The sequence below is a fragment of the Leuciscus leuciscus genome (assembly GCF_965113295.1).
Source record: "Leuciscus leuciscus genome assembly, chromosome: 17".
NCBI lineage: Eukaryota > Metazoa > Chordata > Actinopteri > Cypriniformes > Leuciscidae > Leuciscus > Leuciscus leuciscus.
Genome location: NC_138741.1, coordinates 9,944,061 through 9,950,060, shown reverse-complemented (window position 1 = coordinate 9,950,060; position 6,000 = coordinate 9,944,061).

Here is a 6,000-nt window from a genome sequence, read left to right as displayed (position 1 = left end):
ATGATGTTAAATCCACTATTGTTTTATATAGAATTGGCCAACACTTTAGAATACTGTTCCGTCATTGATGAATAACTACACAGAAACAAATGAGTAATTAACACTCGAATAACTACTAACTAGCAAGAAACTCTGATTAACGAATTAGTAAGTAATAGTGCTCAGTTGAATGTGTTAGTTCACTATTAGCTAATCAGTAACTACTATTTTTTTCAAACAAGGAAACTAAGAACTACTATATATAGGTTCTTAATTAATATGAATAATGTATAATAATAATAATAATAATAATAATAATAATGATTCATTTTATTTATGGCCGCCTTTCAAGACACTCAAGGACACCTTACAAACAGTAAAATACATTAACAATGAATATAAACATGAACAAAAATGCTGTCAATCAGAATAAGCTATTCTAAAAAAAAATAGTTTTAAGACATGATTTAAAAATTTAAAGACTACAACTATTTCGTATGTCTTGAGGTAAGGTATTCAAAAGACTCGAAACGGCACAACTAAAAGCTCTACATCCCATGGTGGTCAGACGTACATTGGTACACACGTACACACACACAACAGAGGTAGGCCTATTACTAGAGTCGTAGTAGAAGAAGACCTAAGAGATCGAGTAGGTGAATACACATGAAGTAGTTCACGCAAATATGAAGGTGCTATATGGAGAGCTTTATAAGTAAAAAGTAAAATTTTAAATTGAATGCGATATCTAACTGGAAGCCAATGGAGTTGCCTTAAAAGTGGAGTAATGTGCTCAATGAACAATATAATTCATTCTAAAGTGAAGGTCTAACCCACTAGTAAGGACTCAAGTATTACCAAATCCTTCAGAAGGAATTACTATTTGGATCAGCATTCTAAGCTTCTGAGGTTTTTGTAATGACTCAAGTGTTTCTACATCCTTTTAAAGGAACTACTAATTATTGGGATCAGTATTCTAAAGTGAACTTTTTTTGTAAGGTTTTGGATAGTAATCCCTCTGATGGATTTGGTAATACTTGAGTCATTAGTTACCATGATCTCACTTTAGAAATACATTTATATTAATTATGAACCTGTATATAGTAGTTCTTAGTTTTCCTCTGGGATGTATGAAAAAAGTAGTAGTTTTTGATTAGCGAATAGTGAACTACCACATTCAACTGAGCACTATTACTTACTAATTCGTTAGTCAGTTAGTTAATAGTGGTAACTAGTGCGTTACTCAATTGTTCGTGTAGTTATTCATTTATAACGGAACAGTTCTAAAGTGTTGCAGAGAATTGTTATATAGTCTATACAGTATTTAATGCAATTACATCAGAAGTAACTGTACATTACAGACAAAGGTTTATTTTAAGGTGTCATTGTTACAGTGTAATTATATATTTAAATACTGAGTAATATTAAGTAACTACATGTACTATAGGGTTATAGGATTAGAATTTAGTTGAGGGTAAGTTGCATGTAATTATGAATAACGTACTGTTATTTCTATGGTAAGTACATGTAACATGTAACAAGGACACTGTAAAATAAAGTATTACCCAGAAAAATTAAGAGTAATCCCTTACTTTCTCAAGGGAAAAGTAATTTAATTACAGTCATTAGATTACTTAGTAATTAGTTTCAATCAACACTGATTTTAGGGAAACAAAAAACAAGTCGACTGGCCATTATCGCAAAGTAGACCCTGGCAGGATGATCAGGATCCTGATGTGGCACAAAGTGGTAATGAGAAAAAGTGGTTGTGCTCACACAGCCCTGAACAAACTCACAAACGTGCAAACCTTCTGGCCTTCAGTCCTTATTGTGGCAGGGTGCCATCTTCTCAGATCTCTCTTTTATATTCGCCACTTTGAATATCTGCCAGCCCACCTGTGCAGCTCAATCACAATTGTGGGACGATGACGGCAGAAACGTGAGATAGGGGTTCAGTGTTTAAGGTAATGTTGTCTGGGCTCTTAAGGTATCAGGGCTATTTGACTTGCATTCTGCTCTCTTTCATCATTGCTGACGTTATGAAAATCAGGGCTTTCAGTATTGTGTTTTTCCCTGCAGGCTGGAATGAGACGAATACAAAAAGAAGGGAATTTCCCATGATGCACCAAACATTCAAATCCCAGTAACACATGTGGCATCAAGGCTGCGCTTGCAGCTTAAGAAAAAAATTGGACTTGTAAACATGAAGTGTTTTCATGCCAGTGTGAATGCACATCTGTGTATCATTACGAGAGGAAAGAAAAGAAAACACACTGAGCAGTGAAAGAGACTTGGATAATATACAATAAAAGATTGTTTTAGACAGGTCAGTGCTGAAGGCTTTGCAGTGTGTGACAATGAAGTGATAGAGAAATCATTGACATTGCATTGATTTTGCAGTCAAAGTCGTTGAATGATTCGATTTGTGGAATTACAGTAGTTTATTCAGATGCAGAGAGTTTTTCTGTATGTCAAGTAAAGTGCTACTTCATAGGGAGCCGGCAAAGTTTTATTAAAAGCAGACATTGCATTCACCCTTGTCTTGACATTTAACGATTTAATTATCTGGGATAAACACGTGCAGTTAATGTGCAGATTCTACGGGAGCCAAACGATGACTTCATTCATTCAGGATAGACAACATCCGTTTGGCTAAGATGCTGATAAGGCATAAAGGCTACAATTCATTTTGATTATTCTTTTTGTGGCATAAAGTAAAAAATATTAGGTTGATACAACTGTCCTGATATAATGAAGAAAAAAGCCTAATTAAAAAGTTAAAATTCTTGAAAATGTGGTGCAACCAACAAAGTCATGTGGTGCAACCAACATGCAAAATATGCATAAACAAAAACATAAAACAGGAAAATATCCCTGCAGATCCTCATGACTGTGTCAAGGTCAAATCAAGTTGTAAATGTCATGTGGTGCAACCCTCCAAAAAAAACGTAAAAATATTTATGAATTAATGGTATTAATAAAAACCAAAACTCTACATTGAGAAGTGTATTTTTTAAATGCACTCCCATATACAGTAGTCAACATTTAAAGTGGATCAAAAAAGTTAGACAATTCGACAATTGTTTTAAAAATAAAGTTAAAATCACACTACTCGCGGCTTCCATAGAGGCCTACTATCAAAGTAGGATTACTACCTTGCTTAACCTCAAAGCTCAGGATAGGTCTGAAAGATTTATACATTACTGCTATAAATAAATTGCAATGTCTTTCTATGGAGACCATAAATGAAGCCTTCCAGAGCACTACAGAAAAACAGATCTTATCGTTCTATTGAGTCTTTGACTTCACTAAATGCTTTTAGCAGGAATCTGTGAAATAATTCAATTCAATGGAGATGAACTCAGTCAACCCTGAGATGATGTAATAGGTACTTTTGATACTGATTTTGGTCCTAGATGTAATTTAGTGACCTACCGGTATTCAAACTCCACATACCACAGTCCCTTTATTTAGGTGAAAACCATCTGGTGGATGAATCTATGGGCTTTTCACTGTATAGGAAAATCCTGTTTCAGAAATTAGACTAAGCAAACACTCATTCAGAGCATGATGAAAGATAATATTAAGAATAGGTGCAACATTTTTCCACTTTTTTTGTGTGTGTTTCCACCCATATCTGCCCAGTGCCGCCCATGGGTCTGGCCAGAGCCGCCTTAACCTAATGTTAGGCCCCGGGGCTGAGAGGTTTTGTAGGCCCCCCATCCCCTCAATTTAAAGAGTCTCATTTAACTATAGTGTTTTTTTTAAATATTGTTTTTCATTTTAATATTGTTATTAACATATCACTGAGCACATAAACACAAGACACTTTATTTAACAACCACACACAGCAACTAAATTTCAACTTTATGCAAATGAGAAGCGATTTTCGCGAGCGACGACCAATAGGAAAGAAGCCTTTCAGTGGAGCTCAGCTCCCGTCACCGTCTCGAGTGAAATTGCATGTGAATCGGCAAGACCGAAGAGTTCAAGGGCGATTTCACTGTTTTATATGATTTGACTGTAACTAACCACAAACATGGATATAATAAAATGATGCATGGAAAAGAAACTGTCGACAGTCTCAGTGAGTTTAATTCATACATTTATAGTTCGAGTGTTGTAGTTTTATGATGCAAGTTTAGCACTGCTGCAGTTCATTTTACAGTGCATTATGTTGACTATTAGGGACAAGAAAATGTATTAGCCTATTTGTCAAATTCGGATGACGTTTTAGTAATTGATGACAGTATGAGTGAGTTTAATTTGTAGATTGATCGATCGTTAATCTAGTAAATGATTTAATCCCTGAACACTGCTGTGTGGTAGATATAAAAACACTCTCCCAACAGCATACTGTTTCTTTTGAGCCTAATTCCTAGTCAAATTAAAATGATATAGTTGTATAATATCACTTGTGGTGGTGTTTTGTATAGATGTGGCCAGACGAGCAGTCTCGCCTCATTCGCGCCGCGGGACCTCTAGACGCGCGTAAACGCGTCTTTACAACACTGAAATCACTCGCGCCAGACGCTCTATTCGCGTTTGGTGTGAACGCACCATAACAATAACATTAGAGCGACAGCACTACCAACGCCCACAAGCGACTAGCGACATACAGCGACAAAATCTGACAAGTTAAAACAATATGACCTTTTCAGCTCATCATGAACCTGAACATGGGAGGCCCCTGAACTTGGGAGGCCCCTGGGCTTCAGCCCAGGTAAGCCCGTGCATTAAGGCGGCCTTGGGTCTGGCCTTTATTTGCTGGGCAATGTGCTGATGAACTAAGCCTGATAATAGCCAAACTGTTCCAAGTTGAGAAATGAAATGTGCAGCAGACATTAGCCATCTGGTGGATGAATCTTATACTTTCCCCCCACAAAACTAGAAGAGGAAATTGAAAACATTCTTAAATGAAAATTAAGCAAATGTTTATTTAAAAGTACACTGTATTTTTAAGTTCAGTCAATTTGGATGTTTAAGTCATTTCAACTTAAATGACATTAAGCTGACTTAAGAAAATGAGTTGAATCACTTATTTTGACGACTTAAAGCAATGTAAAAACATATGTTGTCATAACTTATTGGTCATAATTTTTTTAGTGCACATTCAAAAATATACAAGTAAATGAACAGCCTTAATTTTGCACACAGAAATATTTACTACTGTACAGTTTTACACCAAAGAAGTGAGAAGTCTTTCTTACAAATATGTTTAAATGATGCTCTATATTTAACTAGACTGTGTTGCCAATGTGGCTGTTTTTATTTATTTCCACTTCGCAGAGGCTGTTTTTTTTTAAAGTTTGTTTCCAGTCATGGAGTTGAGTGAGTTTAAAACGTTTGGGAATGGACCGGAAGTGTATCCTGGTAACCAAATTGCTCCCTTGTGTAGGGCAGGAGCCACTGTCCAGTCAAGTTAAAGACAGAACTGCAGTATTAGGATCTTACCAAATTTGGAAGATGAAGAAAATGAATAGATATGCTCAAAACAGCATTACGTAATCTGTTGAAAGGCTAGTTTGCACTGTAAGAAGGAAGTTTCGACAGTTTAAAGGAATTTACTACAGTGTTTAGATTAGCACAGTGGTTGATAGACCTCAGCCTGGGGTGGTTTTTAGCAGCTTTACCAGTTCTCAGGGTGTAGGCAGAAACTGTAATGGTTACTTTGTGTATTACAATGATGTCAGGGTTAAACTCCACAGCAACTGACTCTCAGTCAAATACCATGTGTGTACAATTATAACTCTTCCTGTGGTTATAAACAGTGGCCCCAAAAAAGTATCCGGACAATTATGCCACACTTCAAAAAATGTGAGTTTAATTGCATTAGATAACAACATTGGCGAACTGGCAGAATATCAAGTGGCATTTGCAAACAAATGACGTTAAACCTTTTCTCAGAACTAAATTCACTTTTCTGAGCCATTACTTTAAACAAAATGATCCTATTTTCAGTGGCTGTATTTCCGTAAAGTTCACACATCAGGTGACTTTGAACATGATCCAATAACGTTT